Source organism: Lepisma saccharinum, chromosome 6 (assembly GCF_977018435.1).
Source record: "Lepisma saccharinum chromosome 6, izLepSacc3.1, whole genome shotgun sequence".
NCBI lineage: Eukaryota > Metazoa > Arthropoda > Insecta > Zygentoma > Lepismatidae > Lepisma > Lepisma saccharinum.
This window is the reverse complement of record NC_139234.1, coordinates 36881252-36908366: the sequence shown is the minus strand read 5'-3', so window position 1 is coordinate 36908366 and position 27115 is coordinate 36881252. Positions and strand designations below refer to the sequence as shown.

Genomic DNA, 27115 nt, shown 5'->3' with positions numbered 1-27115 from the left:
AGCTGTCATTCTGCTCGTCTACTCCACGTGGAGTCCTTGAGCCAATGGGCGCAGCTGTCATTTTGCTCGTCAAGTCCACGTGGAGTCTCAACCGTGCGGTGAATGTATTGTTGCTGGTCGGCGCGCTCCGTCGACTTCAAAGCCAGTCGCTCGTTAACGTAGCTAGCGCGTCGACTATAAGCCAAGGCAGGGCTGTTACGCACAAGATTATTATTTTAATATTATTATTATTATTATTATTAAGGAAGGGAGATTTCCAACTCCTACACATTGGGTCTAAAGTCGACACGTGGATTCTGGTGGGGGATTGAGGATTAAACGTTGAAAGAGGGCGGGGGGCGAATATCCGACTATTGAATATACTTCATTTGAGGGGAGGAGATATGGAGCTCTTAATAAAGTGTAAAATCTTACATTGTCAAGGGATTTCTTTAGGGTTCGAACATTATATTTGTGAACTATATTTAGCGATATGGTTTGCGCACGTTTCGCCGCCGAACATGGGAAAAGAGTAGCTGAAAAAGAGTAAATATCGAGGGATCCTATGAAAGTATTGACGTCTCATTAAATTAATATTTTTGCAAGCCTGCAAAGAAATGGATATAACAATTTTCTTGTTCGCTTCGTTCGCAATATTGCGTTCCAAAAATGCGTGTTGGCATTTTCATGAGACGATTTTGAAGAATTATACTGTACCTGCTTTACAACACAAACAATATTCTCCATATTTATTAATACGTAATATAATTTCTTAAAATATAATGTTTAGTGTCGGTATACTGCTTAATTTAAAGCAGGTGAGTCATTTTGATGATATGGTTCTATTAGCAATATTATTGTATTATTTATTCCCTGTAGGCTATGCTGCAATAGTTGTACTAACTGTGTACTTCATAGTAACGCCTTGCACATAACTCGATAAACAGGAAAATAAATAGTGTCAAATTTGCATTTTTAAGTTATTGTTGCAGGGTAATTTTGCTTTAGCAAGTGAAATTTGCACTGAAGATGAATTCCATGTAATTATTGCTATGGATTACTAAAAAAATTGTAGATATCCCAAGCAGAGGGGGTGAGTTCTTGGAAGGAGGCACCTTATTCTATTCTCGCCCAGCCTTAGGAACTTCTTGCTAGGGTTCTGTAATTCTCGATCTTAAGTTGTGTAAGACTTTGTGTTAAATACCCAAATTGTGGGTTATTAAAATCTTATTCTCCAACCACAAGCACTGTTTAAATACATATTTATATAATTATGACACTTAAGATTGCTAGTTTTCAGTTATTTCGAAAATTTGAACCATTAACAAATATGGACAGTTTAACAGGCTATTGTATTCAAATAAAAAGAATTATTACGTATTCACCCAAAATATTTTGACCACGGTGTAGCTGGGGGATGGATCAAGTATCCTGATCAATAAAGCTTAAAAAAACGTTACTTTCAGTAGACACGCTATCGTAATTAAATACTTCATGTGGATGACTACATGATTTGGGGGGGGGGGGGGGCGCATGACGAGATTTGGGGCCGGATTGCGCCATTGGCCTGGGGGGTATGGGCACCCCTGGAATTCAATTTTTGTAGTTTCTCAGGCCATCATCATTAGATTTATGTGGCAGTTGTTGATTTTGAACGCAGAAAATTAAGAAATCCGATGAATTTATTATTATACTTCGAAATATTTTGAGTTTAATTATGTTTGGAGAAAAATAAATTTCATTTTATATTATTTTTTTTATTTTTTATTATTATTCTTTATTTTTCATTCTTTATGAAATGCATATCAGAGTTTATATTTTTCTGTTAAATGCAATCAACTTTATGGATTTTGTGGAAAATGTGTGCACAGGTATAGATTTTATTTTGCTTCTGGTCATCAGAATTCATGGGGTATAGAAACTTTCAAATGTTGCCACTCCTGGGTGAACCTCCTCTAATGGTTCAGTGCATTCCATCGCCCTCAACCCCTGTTGCAGTGACAAACGGGGGGTGGGGGGAGGGAGGACAGACCTTTGCTGTTTGCTTTCTTGAAAATCGCCCCCGGCCAACGCGACCACTGCTGCCTCACCCCGCCCTCCCTCCTCTATCACTATCGCACATGTAAACCAAAGAGAATGTAAACATTCGCTCCCTGATGCGCAAACTGGACGAAGTACGTCACACCGTAAAATAAATGAACCAAAATGAACGTGGACGCCCTTTTAGTCACCGAAACGTGGCTCAAAGGTCATATTGATGTCAAATCCATAAATATCCCTGGGTTTTCAGTTTTAAGGAAAGATAGAAGACACAAAAATGCCGGCGGTCTCTTATTACGTATATGTACGCTCTGAACTGCAAGCTGAAGAGATTTCATATATTTCGGAAGAACAAACAAATATTGAATATATAATAGTAAAAATTCGTTTAAAGAAAGAAACCGTCGGGATCTGTAGGATTTATAGATCCGAAGACATATTTTACTCTAAGCTATCAATCCTAGAATATATTATATCAGATATTAACCATAAAGTCCATCATCTAGTGGTTTTAGGCGACTTTAATGTAGATTTCTTGAAACCAAATGAACCCGACACTTCCTATGTTCAATCACTTGTTAATCAATTTAACCTCTCCCAAATCTTAACTGAACTAATGCGAATAACAACCTATACTAGAACGTTCATTGATCCAATATTTGTGAATAATGTAAGTGATATTATCAATTCTGGTGAGTAGTAGAGGTCTACGCCAACGTCAATCGCTATTTAATATTCGCAATTCATTTGCACGTACTTATAATTAATTTGCACGTACTTAGAACTAATTTGCACGGGTTTTAATTTATTTGCAAGTACTTAGAATACTTTACATTTATGTATTTGCATGTTTATAACTTTTTATGAATATATATTTATTTATTTTATGAAAAATATGTATATAGAAGGTAATTAGAGGTACTAAACGCTATGCATATGTTTTTATATTCATTACTGCAAAGTATGTAATGTATAAAATGTTAATATTAATGTTTATAGTATTGAAAATAAGTTTTCTATGGTTTATGAACCGCTATGAACGGTGGTAATGGGTGTAGGTACAGGTCCAATTACGATTGGGGACGGTCCTGGTATTCGAACCCGCGATATGTAATATTATTAATTAGTACTATGTAATAATGTATGTTATTATGGTATGAAACACGGTGGTGCAACACGCTAGACAGAAGACGGTGAACTCCGCGCTCCGCGCTGAGGGTAGACGAGAAAGGAATTTGGGAGATGTGCGGTCAAGGTCAAATGACGTCACAACGTCAGGACAAAGGAAGAATCTGATTGACCAATCAGAGAACGCGTCGGTAGATTTTCAGAACCGGTTTTTTTCCCAAGGTTAACCAGTACGCAAGAACAGGGGAAAGTTATGCAATGCCGTAGGGCAGGGGAGGGATTCAACCAGACAACAAAGAATGTCTGAGAATGCGCAGCAAGGGTCAAATCTCTGAAGCTATGCGGTTTCCGCCGCCAATTAATATTCCGCTCAGGTTTGCCTCCAAGGCACAGGACGCTTTAGCGCAGGTTTTTTTTATCTGTACTATGAAGAAGGGAGAGCTATTAGGGACGGGGCCTACAGTTTTCACCATTTGCTTTTATCACGGGGTAACGAACCTAGGACCCTTTGATTATTGATTTAGGTAGTAAATGTATGTTACTGTGTGCTATTTAACTTAATTTTGAGTTTATTTTTTACCAAACTTTGACTTTATGTCAAACATTTTCACAGCTTATCCTTATTTTTACAAAAATAACACTATTTGTACTATTCAGGCAACATTTTTTATTAAATTTTGGACTCGCAAAGATATTTTTACAACTTTTTAACTTATTATTTTACAACTTTAAGTTAATTTTTTACCTAAATAACACTATTTGTACTATTCAAGCAACATTTTTTATTAAATTTTGGACTCACAAAGACATTTTTTTCTACGTTTAACTTATTATTTTACAACTTTATATTAATTTTTTACCAAAATAACACTATTTGTACTAATCAGGCAACATTTTTTATTAAATTTTGGACTCACAAAGACATTTTTTCAACTTTTAACTTATTATTTTACAACTTTATGTTAATTTTTACCAAAATAACACTATTTGTACTATTCAGGCAACATTTTTTATTAAATTTTGTATTTACAAAGAGATTTTTTCAACTTTTAACTTATTATTTTACAACTTTATGTTAATTTTTACCAAAATAACACTATTTGTACTATTCAGGCAACATTTTTTATTAAATTTTGTATTTACAAAGAGATTTTTTCAACTTTTAATTTATTATTTACAAGTTTAAGCCTATTTTTTACTCAAATAACACAATTCTATCTGTTCAGGAAAGACTTTTAGTTACATTTTCGACACACAAAGTGTGTGTTCTCAACTTCTATCTGTTTATTTCACAAGTTTAGGCTTATTATTACCAAAATAACACAATTCAATCTGTTCAGGAAAGACTTTTAGTTATATTTTCGACACACAGAGTGTGTGATCTCAATTTCTATCTGTTTATTTCACAAGTTTAGGCTTATTATTAGCAAAATAACACAATTCAATCTGTTCAGGAAAGACTTTTAGTTATATTTTCGACACACAGAGTGTGTGATCTCAATTTCTATCTGTTTATTTCACAAGTTTAGGCTTATTATTACCAAAATAATACAATTCAATCTGTCCAGGAAAGACTTTTAGTCGCATTTTCGACACACAGAGTGTGTGATCTCAACTTCTATCTGTTTATTTCACAAGTTTAGGCTTATTATTACCAAAATAATACAATTCAATCTGTTCAGGAAAGACTTTTAGTCGCATTTTCGACACACAAAGTGTGTGTTCTCAACTTCTATCTGTTTATTTCACAAGTTTAGGCTTATTATTACTCAAATAACACAATTCTATCTGTTCAGGAAAGATTTTTAGTTACATTTTCGACACACAAAGTGTGTGTTCTCAACTTTTATTTGTTTATTTTACACGTTTAGCCTAATATTTACTCAAATGACACGATTTGAACGTGTTTTTTTATTACATTTTGGACTCTCAAAGACACACACACACACACACTCTCACACACACACACACACACACAGAGAGAGAGAGAGAGAGAGAGAGAGAGAGAGAGAGAGAGAGAGAGAGAGAGAGAGAGAGATTTTCCAAGTTTACAGGATTATTCTCTAGTTTACTCAAATAACACAATTTAGATGTGTTTTGAATTATATTTTGGATGCAAAAGTATGTTTTGACAAGTTCTACCCTTTTATTTTACAAGTTTAGGCTTATTATTACTCAAATAACACAATTTAATCCAGTCAGGAAGGATTTGTTATTATATTTTGGATGCACAAAGAGAGGTTTTCAACTTTTTTATTGATTTTTTGCAGGGTATGTATTAATTTTTATTTATTTTGTTTTGTATCATATATACATTTACAAATTTTTAACTTAGAGTTTAGTATTTATTGAATTTTTTCAAAAACACTAAAAAAAGTACTTTTAGCTAAAATGTAAGCCACAGAATATATTATTATTATTATTATTATTAGGGTTTACTGATTTCCACTATGCTATTTTTGGTTCTGTATTTCTATATGTATTTATTTAGGGCAGGTTACGCCTGCCACGTAGGAAAGTTTGTTTATTTTAGAGTTTGCTGAGTATTTTGTTACTTTTATACTAGGTAATGTTTCCTAAATATATCAGGTAGGGCTCCATCCATATACTTTTGTTTTTGCTATTTTGGAGATGTGATCAGCATCACTCTCCATCTGCTTTTTATTTTATGTACCCAATATTATTTTGAGGCTTAGTGAATTCTAGAGCCTATTTATGCACGAGAGAGGAGAGAGGACTTGAAAATTTTGATCTCAGACAACCCACAACTATTTGTCAGAGTATTTTAAAGGATATTTTATACTTATTATGTGCCACTAGAATATCAAAGCTTGCTTAATTTTTATGTCTGTAACGCATTTATTGTATTTCTAGCTAAGGCTTACTGGATAAAGTACACGAAATGTTTAACATTTCAACTATTTGCTTTTATACGAGGGCAATTTTTTAGTGTAACGAAAATTAAGATGTGTCTATGAGGTCTGAAACCCCTTTACCGAGGGTCCATATTTGGACGCTTACTAATATTGTTTTTCCCCTTACATATAACAATTTAACAATATAATTATAATACGAAGTTAACAGACGGCTTAGGGGCCTAGGTCCACTTTCCAAACTTTTTTACTATTCTAGAAGAATTATTTAGCTTTATAGCCTTTTTCAAGGTATTTTTGAAGTATTACTGGCTTCTTTGGGTGCATCAACACTTGGGTTATTTCCATTTGGTTTATTATACGAGGTTTATTTTTTACTCTAAGATCAATATATGTCTCCGAGGACTAAAATACATTTATTGAAGCTAAAAGCTTAGGCTGTAACTAGGGACTTAGCATGTATATCGACAATTTATAGGACAACACGAACCTTACAAAGGATTATAGGTTACGTACGACCACACGCCAGAGCTTTGTTAATCTGCAAGAAGCAGTTGCAACTAATGCTATGAGGATATAATGTTAATTTTTCATTGTTTCACAAGGAGGCTATTTTTTACACAACCAATATTTGCTTTTTTCAAGTAACTACATGTACCAGAAGCACACATGCCAACACTAACTAGATTTTGATTTATACTATCTCAGGTGCTAAATGTATCAAGAACACTGATTGTATATATTTTTGAGAATCCAACTATATCAGGATTTTTCTATGTAAGTATATTTTTATTGACTGGCTTATTTAACAGATCAAACAGAAAGACGACAAAATTCACTAAATGTAGGTGATTGCATGAAAATAACTAGATCAAGGGGTGACCAACAGTGAGCTGAATGTATATATAGAGGGTTGCGCTCTATTATTCTCACCTTCGCTGGATTGGCGAAGGAACGCACTTGTGGGCGGTAGAACCTGAACGGGCTCCACCATGGCATCGGAGACTCGAAGCAGATGTTTTGGAGGATGAACCCAAGTAGGGTCACAGGCGCTACGACCAATTTGGTCATTGCTTTTTATATGAGGAACCAATTTGGCCCACTCCCAAAATTTACTTAGATTGCTTATAACTTATGAAATTTGAAGTCTGCACAAGATCCGATGACAAAATCTAAAATTGTAACAACCCTGCCAGGGACTTGAACCCTGGACAGATAGGTTAAAAGCCTAGCGCTATACAAACTAAGCTACCTGCATTTTTAAAAAGTTAGTTATGTTAAGAAATATATTGAAACACCTGAGAACACTCTTGGTCTGGTTCGACAGAGAAGGAGACAACATTTCCAAATTTTTACAGACTGGGTGTATTTTTCCACTATAGAGGCCTTCACTATATGTAATTCGAAACGCTAAAGTTCAGCTAGCTTCCAAAATTGAGGTAAAAATTGTGTTTGGCGAGATTAACAAGTTACAATTATATCCAGTTACGGACAAATAAAGCTAAAAGTCTAAGATTTGCTGTACTAGCCAAGTTTTAGTAACATTTTCTTCACTTTAGTACAAATATCAAAGAAATAGGTATATTTTATTTATAATTTGACAAAATGTACTAGTATTTAATTCACAAAGTTAGGTAAAAAACAGTATTTTTTTAAAATATTGTTACTGCCTTCAAATTTTATGTTATTTAGCCACTAACAACTGGTTTACACTGCTTGGCATTCTTTAAATAGGAAAGGAAGGAATTTGTGTTTAGTATTTTTATATTTATTTAAGAAAACAATTCTACAGTTTAACTTAATTTTAACAAATTGTTACTAATTTATATATCAAAGTTATGTTATTTAGAGTGCATAAAGGCGTATAAAGTTAATATTTGTACTTATCAGTTCAACTAACAATTATATTTTACACACAAAAGATACAGTTAAATTACTTGAATCAGAGAATAATATTTTACAGTAATTGATTCATTCAGCACTAGTCAGTACTTTTATGCATCAGAAAGTTTTCTTAATTTTCTATTACGCATGCTATTTTGGGCTATTCTTAAAATGTATTTCTAGGGCAAACTGGTTTAATTTTCTGCTTATAATGCAAAGTTGACAGTTTTCGCACAATGCATTGTACATTTGTTATATTCTCTACGTACAATCCAAATATTATGCTTATTTAATGTATAACTAACTAACTCTCTACCCTTCTTAAACCCGAAGTTTCATGGCTGCAGCAACACATGCCTTTCATCTGTCCCTGTCCTGAGCAAGATCTATATACTCCTTTCCTTCCCCACCAATTTCCTTTAGGTCCATCTCTACATTATCCCTCCATCTTTGTTTTGGTCTTCCTATTGATCTTTTACCATCAGGTTTCCCAACAAGAATCCTGTATACTCTTCTTTCCTCTCCCATTCGTACCACATGATCTACACACCTAAGTCTTCTTGATTTAATCATTCTAATAATATCTGGACATGAATACAAATTATGTACTTCTAATTTATGTAACCTTCTCCACTCATTTGTCTCCTCATCTGTTTTAGGCCCAAATATTTTCCTAAGGATCTTATTTTCAAATAGTCTCAATTTATGTTCCTTTTTCAATCTAAGGGACCAGGTTTATTTACTGTATTTAACTTTTATTTTTGTAATTAACAAAAATTAAAAGCTTATACTGTAGTTATTATATCGTTTTCTATCAGCTTATTTTGAAATCAATATTATTAGTTATAGTCTTTGATTTATAACTATATTGCTTTTTTATCAATTTATCTAAGAGTACACGCAGACAAACACATGTGTACACACGTTTATGTACATAGATATGCTTTTTTTCAATTTTAGTATGAAGATTGCACTTTAGCTATTTAAGCAAGTGTAGGAAAGGTAGGATTTCTGAGAATTTCTTGCAGGATTTTGTTGTCCAAGTATAGATGAGAACTGAGCTGGGAGACTGTTTTGAACATTTTCATGATAGTTTGCATGTGAACTGTATGCAAATTGAGCACTATTGACTGTGCATGCTTCTAAGTTTTGCTGTTATTTCACATCAACTTTGTGAGACTGTAGACAGTTTTCCTATTTCAAGTAGTTTTTATTGATTGTATTTGTATATGTTTTGGGGACTTAGCAGTTTTATGTTATGAGGCAGTTTGTTGTAGAATATTTTTACCTGATTGTTTTGAGATATTGAGTGTCTGCTGTTTTACTTGTAATTATTTTCCTTCTTGTGTTGTGTATTTGACTATATTTTGTTCAAGTTCGTAGTATTTAGAATAATTGTTATTGACTTGTAGATGTAGGGAGTAATAATCCTTTGCAAGATGCTCTATACTTTAGTCTGAACATTATTCTTAGTGTTCACTTTTGAAGCCTTAGTATTCTGGTAGTATTATTAATGTAGAGGTAAATTAGGCTGAAATGTAGGCATTTTTCTGATACATTATACTCACTTAGTTGTTTCAGCAGGTAGAAGTTGCATGATGGTTTACTGCTGATGATGTTAATTTGCTCTTCTTATGTACTACGTATGATGTAGCTTACTTGAGTAATTGGAATTTTCTACTGAAAAAAGGATTGCTTGTCTATTTTATTCCTATGTTGTTAAGTTTGTCCATAAGCAAACCATGTTTTTACTCTATCCTATGCCTTGGAAGAATCTAGATATATTGTGTTTGCAGTTTTATGTTTCTCTAAGGTTTCAGCTATGTAGTTTTTTAAACTGTGCTATGGGTGTGACTATTGATTTCTCTTTCTGGATGCCATGTTGGTTTCTGTGTATTCCTCTTGCTGCTTGAATTTGACTTAGGTCGTTTGCTTTTTTTTATCTTTATTTGTTTAATTGTTCAGTATTTTTTATTTTTTTGAATTTTAATTACTTTAATTTTACATTAAGTAACACATTTTTCTTTAATAACAAAAGAGTTTACTCTAGTGTAAAAACTTCTACTAACAAAAATGTACTATTATAACATTTATTTTTTGAAAATTGTATTTTTAAAACATTAACTTTGAAAAATTGATTTTTAATTACTTTAATTTTACATTAACTAACAAATTTTACTTTAACAACAAAATAATTTACTCTAGTAAAAAAACAACTTCTATTAACAAAAATATACTATTATAACTTTTAACTTTCGAAAATTGTATTTTTAAAACTTTAACTTTGAAAAATTGAATTTTAACACACTTTGACTTTAACAAAGTACTTTGAATTTTTTATGTAAAAGAATATTAAAAAAAATAACAAATACTGAACAATTAAACAAATAAAGATAAAAAAAAAGCAAACAACCTAAGTCAAATTCAAGCAGCAAGAGGAATACACAGAAACCAACATGGCATCCAGAAAGAGAAATCAATAGTCACACCCATAGCACAGTTTAAAAAACTACATAGCTGAAACCTTAGAGAAACATAAAACTGCAAACACAATATATCTAGATTCTTCCAAGGCATAGGATAGAGTAAAAACATGGTTTGCTTATGGACAAACTTAACAACATAGGAATAAAATAGACAAGCAATCCTTTTTTCAGTAGAAAATTCCAATTACTCAAGTAAGCTACATCATACGTAGTACATAAGAAGAGCAAATTAACATCATCAGCAGTAAACCATCATGCAACTTCTACCTGCTGAAACAACTAAGTGAGTATAATGTATCAGAAAAATGCCTACATTTCAGCCTAATTTACCTCTACATTAATAATACTACCAGAATACTAAGGCTTCAAAAGTGAACACTAAGAATAATGTTCAGACTAAAGTATAGAGCATCTTGCAAAGGATTATTACTCCCTACATCTACAAGTCAATAACAATTATTCTAAATACTACGAACTTGAACAAAATATAGTCAAATACACAACACAAGAAGGAAAATAATTACAAGTAAAACAGCAGACACTCAATATCTCAAAACAATCAGGTAAAAATATTCTACAACAAACTGCCTCATAACATAAAACTGCTAAGTCCCCAAAACATATACAAATACAATCAATAAAAACTACTTGAAATAGGAAAACTGTCTACAGTCTCACAAAGTTGATGTGAAATAACAGCAAAACTTAGAAGCATGCACAGTCAATAGTGCTCAATTTGCATACAGTTCACATGCAAACTATCATGAAAATGTTCAAAACAGTCTCCCAGCTCAGTTCTCATCTATACTTGGACAACAAAATCCTGCAAGAAATTCTCAGAAATCCTACCTTTCCTACACTTGCTTAAATAGCTAAAGTGCAATCTTCATACTAAAATTGAAAAAAAGCATATCTATGTACATAAACGTGTGTACACATGTGTTTGTCTGCGTGTACTCTTAGATAAATTGATAAAAAAGCAATATAGTTATAAATCAAAGACTATAACTAATAATATTGATTTCAAAATAAGCTGATAGAAAACGATATAATAACTACAGTATAAGCTTTTAATTTTTGTTAATTACAAAAATAAAAGTTAAATACAGTAAATAAACCTGGTCCCTTAGATTGAAAAAGGAACATAAATTGAGACTATTTGAAAATAAGATCCTTAGGAAAATATTTGGGCCTAAAACAGATGAGGAGACAAATGAGTGGAGAAGGTTACATAAATTAGAAGTACATAATTTGTATTCATGTCCAGATATTATTAGAATGATTAAATCAAGAAGACTTAGGTGTGTAGATCATGTGGTACGAATGGGAGAGGAAAGAAGAGTATACAGGATTCTTGTTGGGAAACCTGATGGTAAAAGATCAATAGGAAGACCAAAACAAAGATGGAGGGATAATGTAGAGATGGACCTAAAGGAAATTGGTGGGGAAGGAAAGGAGTATATAGATCTTGCTCAGGACAGGGACAGATGAAAGGCATGTGTTGCTGCAGCCATGAAACTTCGGGTTTAAGAAGGGTAGAGAGTTAGTTAGTTATACATTAAATAAGCATAATATTTGGATTGTACGTAGAGAATATAACAAATGTACAATGCATTGTGCGAAAACTGTCAACTTTGCATTATAAGCAGAAAATTAAACCAGTTTGCCCTAGAAATACATTTTAAGAATAGCCCAAAATAGCATGCGTAATAGAAAATTAAGAAAACTTTCTGATGCATAAAAGTACTGACTAGTGCTGAATGAATCAATTACTGTAAAATATTATTCTCTGATTCAAGTAATTTAACTGTATCTTTTGTGTGTAAAATATAATTGTTAGTTGAACTGATAAGTACAAATATTAACTTTATACGCCTTTATGCACTCTAAATAACATAACTTTGATATATAAATTAGTAACAATTTGTTAAAATTAAGTTAAACTGTAGAATTGTTTTCTTAAATAAATATAAAAATACTAAACACAAATTCCTTCCTTTCCTATTTAAAGAATGCCAAGCAGTGTAAACCAGTTGTTAGTGGCTAAATAACATAAAATTTGAAGGCAGTAACAATATTTTAAAAAAATACTGTTTTTTACCTAACTTTGTGAATTAAATACTAGTACATTTTGTCAAATTATAAATAAAATATACCTATTTCTTTGATATTTGTACTAAAGTGAAGAAAATGTTACTAAAACTTGGCTAGTACAGCAAATCTTAGACTTTTAGCTTTATTTGTCCGTAACTGGATATAATTGTAACTTGTTAATCTCGCCAAACACAATTTTTACCTCAATTTTGGAAGCTAGCTGAACTTTAGCGTTTCGAATTACATATAGTGAAGGCCTCTATAGTGGAAAAATACACCCAGTCTGTAAAAATTTGGAAATGTTGTCTCCTTCTCTGTCGAACCAGACCAAGAGTGTTCTCAGGTGTTTCAATATATTTCTTAACATAACTAACTTTTTAAAAATGCAGGTAGCTTAGTTTGTATAGCGCTAGGCTTTTAACCTATCTGTCCAGGGTTCAAGTCCCTGGCAGGGTTGTTACAATTTTAGATTTTGTCATCGGATCTTGTGCAGACTTCAAATTTCATAAGTTATAAGCAATCTAAGTTAATTTTGGGAGTGGGCCAAATTGGTTCCTCATATAAAAAGCAATGACCAAATTGGTCGTAGCGCCTATGACCCTACTTGGGTTCATCCTCCAAAACATCTGCTTCGAGTCTCCGATGCCATGGTGGAGCCCGTTCAGGTTCTACCGCCCACAAGTGCGTTCCTTCGCCAATCCAGCGAAGGTGAGAATAATAGAGCGCAACCCTCTATATATACATTCAGCTCACTGTTGGTCACCCCTTGATCTAGTTATTTTCATGCAATCACCTACATTTAGTGAATTTTGTCGTCTTTCTGTTTGATCTGTTAAATAAGCCAGTCAATAAAAATATACTTACATAGAAAAATCCTGATATAGTTGGATTCTCAAAAATATATACAATCAGTGTTCTTGATACATTTAGCACCTGAGATAGTATAAATCAAAATCTAGTTAGTGTTGGCATGTGTGCTTCTGGTACATGTAGTTACTTGAAAAAAGCAAATATTGGTTGTGTAAAAAATAGCCTCCTTGTGAAACAATGAAAAATTAACATTATATCCTCATAGCATTAGTTGCAACTGCTTCTTGCAGATTAACAAAGCTCTGGCGTGTGGTCGTACGTAACCTATAATCCTTTGTAAGGTTCGTGTTGTCCTATAAATTGTCGATATACATGCTAAGTCCCTAGTTACAGCCTAAGCTTTTAGCTTCAATAAATGTATTTTAGTCCTCGGAGACATATATTGATCTTAGAGTAAAAAATAAACCCCGTATAATAAACCAAATGGAAATAACCCAAGTGTTGATGCACCCAAAGAAGCCAGTAATACTTCAAAAATACCTTGAAAAAGGCTATAAAGCTAAATAATTCTTCTAGAATAGTAAAAAAGTTTGGAAAGTGGACCTAGGCCCCTAAGCCGTCTGTTAACTTCGTATTATAATTATATTGTTAAATTGTTATATGTAAGGGGAAAAACAATATTAGTAAGCGTCCAAATATGGACCCTCGGTAAAGGGGTTTCAGACCTCATAGACACATCTTAATTTTCGTTACACTAAAAAATTGCCCTCGTATAAAAGCAAATAGTTGAAATGTTAAACATTTCGTGTACTTTATCCAGTAAGCCTTAGCTAGAAATACAATAAATGCGTTACAGACATAAAAATTAAGCAAGCTTTGATATTCTAGTGGCACATAATAAGTATAAAATATCCTTTAAAATACTCTGACAAATAGTTGTGGGTTGTCTGAGATCAAAATTTTCAAGTCCTCTCTCCTCTCTCGTGCATAAATAGGCTCTAGAATTCACTAAGCCTCAAAATAATATTGGGTACATAAAATAAAAAGCAGATGGAGAGTGATGCTGATCACATCTCCAAAATAGCAAAAACAAAAGTATATGGATGGAGCCCTACCTGATATATTTAGGAAACATTACCTAGTATAAAAGTAACAAAATACTCAGCAAACTCTAAAATAAACAAACTTTCCTACGTGGCAGGCGTAACCTGCCCTAAATAAATACATATAGAAATACAGAACCAAAAATAGCATAGTGGAAATCAGTAAACCCTAATAATAATAATAATAATAATATATTCTGTGGCTTACATTTTAGCTAAAAGTACTTTTTTTAGTGTTTTTGAAAAAATTCAATAAATACTAAACTCTAAGTTAAAAATTTGTAAATGTATATATGATACAAAACAAAATAAATAAAAATTAATACATACCCTGCAAAAAATCAATAAAAAAGTTGAAAACCTCTCTTTGTGCATCCAAAATATAATAACAAATCCTTCCTGACTGGATTAAATTGTGTTATTTGAGTAATAATAAGCCTAAACTTGTAAAATAAAAGGGTAGAACTTGTCAAAACATACTTTTGCATCCAAAATATAATTCAAAACACATCTAAATTGTGTTATTTGAGTAAACTAGAGAATAATCCTGTAAACTTGGAAAATCTCTCTCTCTCTCTCTCTCTCTCTCTCTCTCTCTCTCTCTCTCTCTCTCTCTCTCTCTGTGTGTGTGTGTGTGAGAGTGTGTGTGTGTGTGTGTCTTTGAGAGTCCAAAATGTAATAAAAAAACACGTTCAAATCGTGTCATTTGAGTAAATATTAGGCTAAACGTGTAAAATAAACAAATAAAAGTTGAGAACACACACTTTGTGTGTCGAAAATGTAACTAAAAATCTTTCCTGAACAGATAGAATTGTGTTATTTGAGTAATAATAAGCCTAAACTTGTGAAATAAACAGATAGAAGTTGAGAACACACACTTTGTGTGTCGAAAATGCGACTAAAAGTCTTTCCTGAACAGATTGAATTGTATTATTTTGGTAATAATAAGCCTAAACTTGTGAAATAAACAGATAGAAGTTGAGATCACACACTCTGTGTGTCGAAAATGCGACTAAAAGTCTTTCCTGAACAGATTGAATTGTATTATTTTGGTAATAATAAGCCTAAACTTGTGAAATAAACAGATAGAAATTGAGATCACACACTCTGTGTGTCGAAAATATAACTAAAAGTCTTTCCTGAACAGATTGAATTGTGTTATTTTGGTAATAATAAGCCTAAACTTGTGAAATAAACAGATAGAAGTTGAGAACACACACTTTGTGTGTCGAAAATGTAACTAAAAGTCTTTCCTGAACAGATAGAATTGTGTTATTTGAGTAAAAAATAGGCATAAACTTGTGAAATAAACAGATAGAAGTTGAGAACACACACTTTGTGTGTCGAAAATGTAACTAAAAGTCTTTCCTGAACAGATAGAATTGTGTTATTTGAGTAAAAAATAGGCATAAACTTGTAAATAATAAATTAAAAGTTGAAAAAATCTCTTTGTAAATACAAAATTTAATAAAAAATGTTGCCTGAATAGTACAAATAGTGTTATTTTGGTAAAAATTAACATAAAGTTGTAAAATAATAAGTTAAAAGTTGAAAAAATCTCTTTGTAAATACAAAATTTAATAAAAAATGTTGCCTGAATAGTACAAATAGTGTTATTTTGGTAAAAATTAACATAAAGTTGTAAAATAATAAGTTAAAAGTTGAAAAAATGTCTTTGTGAGTCCAAAATTTAATAAAAAATGTTGCCTGATTAGTACAAATAGTGTTATTTTGGTAAAAAATTAATATAAAGTTGTAAAATAATAAGTTAAACGTAGAAAAAAATGTCTTTGTGAGTCCAAAATTTAATAAAAAATGTTGCTTGAATAGTACAAATAGTGTTATTTAGGTAAAAAATTAACTTAAAGTTGTAAAATAATAAGTTAAAAAGTTGTAAAAATATCTTTGCGAGTCCAAAATTTAATAAAAAATGTTGCCTGAATAGTACAAATAGTGTTATTTTTGTAAAAATAAGGATAAGCTGTGAAAATGTTTGACATAAAGTCAAAGTTTGGTAAAAAATAAACTCAAAATTAAGTTAAATAGCACACAGTAACATACATTTACTACCTAAATCAATAATCAAAGGGTCCTAGGTTCGTTACCCCGTGATAAAAGCAAATGGTGAAAACTGTAGGCCCCGTCCCTAATAGCTCTCCCTTCTTCATAGTACAGATAAAAAAAAACCTGCGCTAAAGCGTCCTGTGCCTTGGAGGCAAACCTGAGCGGAATATTAATTGGCGGCGGAAACCGCATAGCTTCAGAGATTTGACCCTTGCTGCGCATTCTCAGACATTCTTTGTTGTCTGGTTGAATCCCTCCCCTGCCCTACGGCATTGCATAGCTTTCCCCTGTTCTTGCGTACTGGTTAACCTTGGGAAAAAAACCGGTTCTGAAAATCTACCGACGCGTTCTCTGATTGGTCAATCAGATTCTTCCTTTGTCCTGACGTTGTGACGTCATTTGACCTTGACCGCACATCTCCCAAATTCCTTTCTCGTCTACCCTCAGCGCGGAGCGCGGAGTTCACCGTCTTCTGTCTAGCGTGTTGCACCACCGTGTTTCATACCATAATAACATACATTATTACATAGTACTAATTAATAATATTACATATCGCGGGTTCGAATACCAGGACCGTCCCCAATCGTAATTGGACCTGTACCTACACCCATTACCACCGTTCATAGCGGTTCATAAACCATAGAAAACTTATTTTCAATACTATAAACATTAATATTAACATTTTATACATTACATACTTTGCAGTAATGAATATAAAAACATATGCATAGCGTTTAGTACCTCTAATTACCTTCTATATACATATTTTTCATAAAATAAATAAATATATATTCATAAAAAGTTATAAACATGCAAATACATAAATGTAAAGTATTCTAAGTACTTGCAAATAAATTAAAACCCGTGCAAATTAGTTCTAAGTACGTGCAAATTAATTATAAGTACGTGCAAATGAATTGCGAATATTAAATAGCGATTGACGTTGGCGTAGACCTCTACTACTCTGGTGTTAACGGTACCAGTCAGTAATTCTGACCACTCTTTAGCGTATATCTCTTTACATTACGACAGTGCGATAGTGAAGGATGCCCTGAATGAAGATCAAGAGAGCATCGACTGGAATTCTTTGAAGCACTACGAACACATTAACGACAAGGTGCGTTTCTTTACGGAGAAATTGATTAAAGTGTTTGGTAAACACGCCCCCCTGAAAACAGTTCGTGCAACAGAACGAAAAGTACCCTGGATTACAGATAATGTTAAATTAATTATGAGATTACGCACCCGCATTAAATGACGCAAACGCACTGAACAACCATTTCGTAAACTTATTCTACAAAATGGAAATTAATCAAGAGCTAATCTCGCAGCAATGTGAGAAATGTTACGCCAGCAGTTTCGACCACAGCGCAGAGGCGTTCAGTTTCTGCGAGGTGGATGGTTCTCGCGTTAGGAAAGCAATATACGGAATCCAATGAAATGCATCTGGATCCGATGACATATCAATAAAAATGATAAAGCTCAGGGTGCGAAATCATTGAAAACTGGTGGGGGGAGAAAGTTCTTCATCTTCAAATCCCCTCCTCCACAAACATATGTGTATATTATACGATATACATATTTGTAATGTTAATAAAAGTAAAAATAAATTACTCAATTAAAAATATATTATTAATACTATTATTATTAATACTATTATTATTAATTACATATCTTTTGTTACTTTTATACATATCAGATATTGCAAAGAAGCTAATTTCTTTACCAACTGGTTATAGATGTTAATAAATAATGAAATAGTTCAAGTGGTTTTATTATGTGTAAGTTTTTGGTTAGTTTGTGTTTTATGTTAATGTAAATCAATTAGATTTCATAGTTATTATTGTTTTGCATTCTTGTTTTACTTTTATTGTGAGTATTCATGTAGATTTGTTAATGATCTCTTGAGAGAGAATGCATTCAATACTCACAACTTTACTAATTTGTGTGTGTTTTCGATATTATTCTTAGTAAAGTATATTTGAAATTAAAAGTAGTTGCTTATCTTTTGCTTGTTAGCTATAACAAAAACTCTTCCCCCTGGAAATGTTTGGTGCGGGGGATTTTTCAGGCCAAGATTGTTGGTGGGGGGAAATCCCCCCAAGATTTCGCACCCTGATAAAGCTCTCTTCATCACATCCTCCCACTGCTAACGCACATAATCAACAACTCACACACCACGGGCAGTTTCCCTGATTCTTGGAAAGAGGCAACGGTATTCCCCATCCCTAAAAAGCAGAACCCGGTTTCTGTGAATGACTTGCGGCCCATCAGCATTCTGCCTGTGCTTTCAAAAGTCATCGAAAAAATTGCAAATGATCAAATTCCAAAGCATATTGACAAATTCCATATCCTTTCCCGGCAGTAATCCGGTTTTCGCCCTCGCTCTTAAAAGTAACCGACGACATTTTTAACTCGATGGTAACACTACTGGTGTTGCTCGACATTAGCAAGGCCTTTGACACTACCGCATAAGCTCCTTCTGGCCAAGCTTCATTATTATAAATTGTCGCCGACGGCACTTAAAGTGGTTCGAAACTTATCTTAGCGGAAGAAAACAGCCGGACAGGCCAGCTATCTTCTCCACTTCACATAGGAGCTTGGGTGCCTCAGGGCTCGATTCTTGGCCCACTGCTATTCACGCTCTCGGCCGCTAGATTTAATCACGTCAGTGAAAATATGCAACGTTCACTGTTATGCCGACGACACTCAATTGTATATATCCACACCTATATCAAAATTACAGGACGCGGTCGCACTTTTAAACCAGGATTTGAAGAATAGCTATAAGCGATTGGTGCGCATCAAAGGGATTAGTAATAAATACAAACAAATCAATATTTACAATTATCGGAACAGGCAGTCTCTTGAAACAAATTGACATCAATGATTGCGAAATAATTCTTCACACACAGCATATTAAATTTTCTCAAACAGTAAAAAACCTAGGACTGATCATGAACCAGCGGCTCGATTGGTTTGAGCACGTGATACAACAATGTGGCAAGGCGTATTCGATATTAAAAAGCCTCTATCTTCTGATAGACTTCCTCTCTCCTAAGATAAAATTAAACCTAGTGCAGTCTCTTATCTTCCCCCTGTTTGACTATTGTGATGTCATTTACGGGCTAAGAATAACAAAAAAGCTTGCAATAAAAATACAGAAAGTTCAAAACGCATGCATTAGAACAAAAAAGTTCTCCCTGTGCTAAATGAGCACGGAATCCTCTCCATGGCACGAAGGAGAAAACTGCACTTGTTTTGTACACTGCACAACATAATTAATAGCAAAAGTCCAAACTACCTCTATTCGAAATTGAACTTCAAAAGCAAAATTCATTCGCATTCAACCAGAAACGTTGCCAGTTTCAGCTTACCACGTTGCAGAACTTCAGCTTATCAAGCCTCTTTCAGTTACGCAACACCCAAGGCCTGGAATGCACTACCAAATCTAAAAAAAAAAAAAATGAAAACTTGAGACGTTTTCGCGATATGCTCCGTGAATCACTGATCAACGACACACGAAGAATGAAAAATACTGTGAGTTGCCAGAAATTATTTTTATCTTAGTTTCAACTTTCTCGACTTCAATTACTTTATTATCTAATTTCACTGCTAATATTGTTCCATTGTATATGATTTTATTCCTATTCTATTTTATTGTACTTTCTTCTTTAATTTCTTTGTAATCTTGAATTAATTTTAATTTTAATGTGTTCTATTGTATGGGATTTGTTCCGTTTGTATTTTATTGTACTTTCGTGTTCAAATTCTCTGTAATCTTGATTTTTTTGGAATTAGGTGGTAGACCAGCAACAGCTGAACCTCGCCCAGCAATAAAATCAATTCAATTTAATAGTGGGCCGGGCGGGTTCAGACAGTGCCAGTGGTAGAAGACCACAGCGCCACAGCGGTGGCAAGTTTTGGGTCCTCTTCCCCCCCCCCCTTCGACGTGTTGCCTTGTTCGCCCGATATACCTGGCTTTTCTCGAGAATGATCGCTTACGGAATTTACTTTCCCAGGGGTGGTTTAACCCCCCCCCATCCTCACATTGTGCCTTTCACATATTTTCAAACGTTCTGGAACGGTTCCTTCTTTCCTAGATTCCGAGCTGATACAAGCGGAACAAAAACTCGTAAATTCACCAGGCAACACAGTGTTACCAGGTGGTCGAATTTTAAGCGTCAAGCGAAAAGGGGAATTGTAGAAAATTACCAACATGTCAGAGAAATCTGAAGACATCAGACTCAATATTAGTTCATATTTTGTTAGGATCCAGTTTCATATCAATCATTTTTTATTTCACTCCTTTGAGCATCAGGCTCGCATTAGACTGAAGTATTTCCATAAATGCATAAATGCTTCCAAAAATCTCATAACAGACAATACTTTACAGTTTACACGGAAACATTCCGGTTAGCATTTGAGATTGCAACGCGAAACACGCAGAGAATGTTACATAATATATACTGCACGTCTCCATGGTAGCGTAGTGGTAACGTCGTCGCCACGTAATCAAGGGTTTTCCGAGGCACTTTAGTGGTTCGGATCTCACTTTAAACTGCAGGTCCAGTCCCAATTAGCCTATATCTGTGCACAAAACTTGACTTAAAACAAAACTAAATTAATATATACACCACGAAAGGCACACGAGTTAACGGGGTTTTAATGCATTTAAAGAAGAGATTAATTTAAGAGAAAATTGTTATTTAATTGACGAGATATCTTGTAAACAACCTGAAACTCGACACATTTTTGTACCGTTAAGTGACTCGTATGTAACCAGTGTTTACAATTAAAACAAATAATTTATTCTTCCATACATGTATACTGTATGCGTTATAAAGTATGTATTTGATTATTGAGTTGGTGTTTTAAGTCCACTTATGCACAGTAAGGCTAATCGGGACTGGATCTACAGTTTAAAGTGGAATCCGGACTACTTTGCAATGTGCCTCCACCGGGTATCGAACCCGGGAACCCTTGATTACAATGCGAGAACGCTACCAGCTACCACTGTGCCATCGGGGAGGCCTAGTATGTATTTGAACAGCGTCATTGATTTATGCCCAACACCTTTTTTCATTATTTTTTTATAGGAAACTCTATTTCTCTCAGTTGAATAGTTATCGGGTTTTTAAATATTTTTTTTAATATAACGTTTATGTACAGTCACGGACACGTCTGGCTTGTAACATCTCCATTGACTTTCAATGGTATCAATAGAGGCCAGATGTGTCCGTGGTGGAACCACAAGCAAAAAAAAAAAAAAACTTCCCCGACCCGCGACTCTTGTGCACCGTACTCCCGCGAGGAAGGGAGGGGGAGTGGACCATGCTTCCTTATGGCCCGAGCAGAACGGAAATAAGGAAAGCTGCGCGGGGACTTTTCGTACAAGGTTCTTTCCCTTCATCTCTAATGCCAGACAACAGCGGCGATGCAACTCGGTATTCTCTCCACGGTCTACTCAATAGAGAGCCGCTTATGGTACATTTCTAGTTTTCCATTTGCGAAAATGGACCCTCCCCGATGGCGCAGTGGTGACGTTGAGGCCTCGAAAACTGGTGGAGGCACATAGTGGTTCGGATCCCACTGCAAACTGTAGGTCCAGTCTCGATTAGCCAATCTGCGCATAAAGTGGATTGATTTGGTTTATTTTACTTCGCTTTTCTGCCCCTTTTGGCTAATGGCGAAGATGAGGATGAGTGATGATATGATGAAATTGACACAAGGAACACACATACCCAGGCCGGTATTCGAACCCGCAATCCTCGGCGTCGTTGCGCGCTGAGGTAACTAATCAGTCTCGAGGATCTGCACATAACGTGGACTTAAAACAAAAATTCAACATAAATTTGTAAAATGTCATTATTATTGTTTGATTTAGTGTTTCCAGTCCACTTTATACACAGTAAGGCTAATTGGGACTGGACCTACAGTTTAAAGTCAGATCCGACCCACTTGTATGCCTCCACCGAGTATCGAACCCGAGACCCCTTGATTACAAGGCGACGACGCTATGTTGTTATTGTTGTTGTTATTTATTTATTCAAATTTCAGATACAGCACTTGTAAGGCCATTTTACACTGAAAATTCTAATAAATCAACAAGAACAAGTCAAGATGGTTTTAGGTAAAAACAAAAAGGGATACATATAAACAGATAAGACATAAACAAGGAGACAAACATTACATATTAGTTCTTAGAGAAGATCGGAAAATACTTTCAGGGGCAAAAATGTCGATGTTTGTAGATCGTTTATTATAGAACTGTAGCAGCCTGTGTATCAGAGAGTGCTGTATAAGGGAATGCGCAGTTGTTTTTCAATCTTAAATTCTCATAATTTATTCTTCACCGTAGTTTCAGTTTTTTCGTTCGTTAGTGCGCGTGTGCTTCTACGTTTGCCAGTAAATCGACCAACATTGAGCCTTCCCATTTCCATCATCCTACAAACGCTGCCTATTTTGACCGTGATATTAACTCTGCCCTCGAGTGGAGCGGCCGCGCTGAGAGCCGTCTTCTTGGGTCGCCAAAAGATCAAATTAAACTTGTAACACGCATAAAAACAATCAGAAAAACCTACAAAAATAAGAACACATTTATTGAATAAATCTGATTAAAATGGTTGTTTCAGAATTATATTCATTATTCCGGTAACTGTGACTAAAATTAGTTTTGGTAAATTAAATCTTTTTTTCAATGTTTACGGTTGAAAATGATTTTTTCTATCACTGCGTTGCTCGTTTACAAGCTTCGTTTGTATTGTAAAAGCATAGACAAGCTTTCCTTGAAAAATTGACAACCCTGTTTCTACCTGCAGGTTTATCTTGGTCTATTAGCATTTACTGATGGTTATTTGGTGCAGCAAAGTGGCGCCTTCAGTTTCCACAAATGTCTATGCTTCTTTGTCCGAAGAAACTACCCGACGGAACACTAGCGTTTCTATTGTTCACCGCCACGCCAATACAAACCCGTGCAAGGAACGAATAGGACAGAACAGGCAGCCTTTTGTCACTCAGAAAAATATATAGGAGGACTCTTTCTTTTCTTTTCTACCTGCAGAAAGACAGTTTTCAGATTTGGGCGGTGATAAAGAGAACATTCCAAGGGCAAATTTAACCTGTGGAGTGTGGAATGCAGACTCCGTCGGTAGAAGCGTGCGTCGCCAGAAATTTTTCTTAGGGTGGGCTCGGCTAGATAAAATATTTTTAGGTGGGTTCTGGTTAGGTAGTCATGGCCAAGCCCAGCGCTAGGAATTTTTCAAGGTGAAGCGACGTTTCATGAGGATGCCCCTCCCCCCCTCACCACCAATCAACGTTGTGCTGTAATTCATACCTATAATGCAATTATTACAAATATGTTTTGTGCAATTTTTATTAGTGTTGAAAAATTCGATCTCGCAGAGAGACGAGAAGCGCGTGAAAAAAGAAGTGTTGTATGTGAACTCAGACAATAAATATTGTGATGTGATAATAATTATTTTAAAATAATTAGAGATAAAAAGGTAAAGGTAAAGTGCTCCCCTGTGCTTAGCACCACGCCATGAAGGCGTATAGGGGGTGTGGGGGTAACGCCCCACACTTTCTTGATCCGGTCGTGAGTGGGAGTGATGTGATCAGCATCACGCCCCTGACCGCCTTTACCCCCCCCCCCCCCCCCAGGGTTTCCCCCAGGTACCCAATGTTATTCGACGCTGTGACTAAAATTAGTTTTGGTAAATTAAATCTTTTTTTCAATGTTTACGGTTGAAAATGATTACATCGCTTACATCGTTAAGAAAAGTTCCCGGATTTGAACCGGCCGGGAATCGAACCCGGGACCTTTAGCATGGTAGTCAGACGCGTTACCAACTGAGCCACCGCGGCCACAAAAATAATTAGAGATTGATTTATCTATCTCTGTTAGACTAGCGGACGTCACTGCTATCAGCTGATATATTCTCTCTCGGACCCCTTTTTCGTTAACAATTCCATCCAGAGCATCTTTTAGCGACCCTCTCAGTCAGATTTCCAGCCATTTTTTTTGTCTTCATCACTTCCACAATTGCTTTTCATCAAGTCTCTACAGCACCTCTTTTGGCCATTTGGCATGCTCCATTCTTCACCATAGTCACACTTATAAAAAGTTTCTAGCCATCTTTCCTCTCTTGTTCGTAGCATTCAGGTTCCTTCACATGAAATATTTCATTAGTCACTTCCTTAATTCTTCGTTCAAAGTTCCATGAAAACACTTCTTTTGTTGAAAGCTTCCTTTCCTATGGATTTTTTTAAGGGGCGAATGCAGATCTTATTGGATTAGGTTGTTTTACGTTGCTTTTCTGACATTTTTGGCCAATAACGATGGTTAAGATGAGTGACGCATTGGAATTGATGAAGGGACACCCACAAAGAGTGCCCATTCGAATTTGAAACCCCTGGTGTCATAGCGTGCCGCGTTACCACATCGTCCAAAGTAATGTGAAATATTCCACTAACCCGTACCCGACAATGAGCAACACGGTGGCTTACAGCTTAAGGTGAGGAGATACAGTTACGCACCATGTGTGCATTTATTTGAATATCATCGGAATGGGCAATGCTACTGAAGAAAAACGTGGGGGTACAAGAGAGGATGAATTTCTCCACGTGTGGCAGGTCGAAGCGTTTTTCAAAGTTGATTATTAAGCTAGATACGTCCTATAAAATATGACGAATAAGAATTTTCGGAATCCCATGTATTCCTTATGGGGAATCAACTTCAACATCAAGTTACGGCTAATCAAATGGGAGTTTCGACTTTTCTGCTGGGCAATAACTTCTTCAAACTGCCCTCTTTCCGTTGATATCATTTTCAATTCCATCGGAAGTTTGATATTCCCAAGATAACAAATAAAAAAATACTTGCATGTGCCCAATGAATTTCTCCTTGCCTCCTGGCAGTGTTGCCAAACCTGGTGCGCATAAAAGAGCTAAATTTTACCTTAAATAGAGTTAAAACGTGACCTTTAAGGAGCTAGATTTACGAAGTGCTTCCTAGAGTAATGTTAGTTGTCAAAGGGGTGGGGTGCTGCTATTACCGTTAACTCTAAATTGATGACAATTTATTCTTAGTTATCATTAGGGCTAGGGCATATTCTGACTTAGCATTTTTTTTGGGGTAAGGGTAATGTGTTCCCTAAATATATAGAAATTCATATTGTGAAGAAACTAATTGAATTAAGGTGTTTTTAAGGGCATATTTTTGCATATTTGGCCATTTCTACGTGATAAAGCATATTTTGATGGATTTTCGGTCATATTCAGCATATTTTCGCTTTTTTAAGAAATATACAGTAATTTTTCAAATGAATTCGTTCTTACTCCCATGTTCACTCGAGGGTTTTTCTTTTTTTTTTGACTGCAGCAAAATCTTTTTCATCTTTAATTGAAAATTTAGAGAAAGTATTAATTGTGCCTTGCAACTCATGGCCCATAAAGTGAACTAAAAATAGTACGTATGTAAAAATATTTCAGCATAAGTTAGATATTGATGTTTGAAACAGTCCAGTTTTAAGGGCATATTTTTCAAATCATAGTGCATATTTTGTAAAATTTTAGGTCATAAGAGCATATTTTATTTTGCATATTTTGGTGATTTTTTAGGTCATAAAAATCCTAGGCCTAGTTATCACCATCTAGATCCGGCTGCATCACCCATCTCATGGTCGTACGAAATCGAAAATAAAGGTTTCCCTGATAACAATATTATGCCAATTTCACTTCAACACGGCGCTATAAAAAAAAGTAGCTGGGGATATAAGAGGGTGTGGGGCTACGCAGCCAATATAACAATATCACGTCACGTGCAAAATGTATAATCATGGCAAAAGTTGGTCTATGTGGGCCGGAACCAGCGATGGTATCATAGTGAGGCACGGGGACGGGCGCCCAAGTTCACAGGCAAACGAGTGCACGAAAGAGCCAGATCTGGCTCCAAGAGAGCTAAGTTGGCAACACTGACTCTGAGGGAAAAGCCGGCCGGAGACTGTCTCGCATGCCCTTAAAAGTATTCTAACAATACTGTATTCCTCAAATTAACAATATTTACAAGTTTCCTTTCATTTTCTTGTACGTACCAGCACCATTGAACAGCCATGATAATTCTACCTTTTGAAAATAATATATTTATAAATTAAATGACATGTATCAGCAATGATAATTAATTAAAAATATGTATAAATGTGAGTTAACCAAACATCGCATCACGACTGCACTTGAATTAAAAAGATGTATTGTTATAAAATGGCTATGAAACTAAATTACTTAATATTGCAGACAGCAGGCTTCTGGAGACTGCCTCTCTCCACAACAAACCCATTCATTTATACGAGGACGAAATCCAAATTCTTGAAAGATCTAAAAGAAAAATCGTCAATGTTATTTCTTAGGTTTTTATAGGATCACATTAAGATATTTCATAGTCGAGGAGGGAGGCATGGCCTCCATGATCCCTCCCCTGGGTACGGCCTGTTTTTTATTGCTATTCCTTATTGACGCTCATGGCACTGCTCATGACGAGTTTGAACTCTTTCAGTTCTTTCGCCTGGAAGTCTCATGTGAATTACTTGATTTTCCTCCAATAATCATTGTCTTTAAATAAATAAGAATACAAATACATCCGAGTTGGAGTACATAA

The 27115-nt window shown here is 34.7% G+C and overlaps 1 protein-coding gene across 1 annotated transcript in view; it reads left to right on the top strand.

The window, feature by feature from the left end:
* Window positions 1-27115, top strand: part of LOC145988697 (uncharacterized) — a 69335-nt gene that overhangs the window by 35353 nt on the left and 6867 nt on the right. The gene's annotated exons all lie outside the window — the stretch shown is intronic.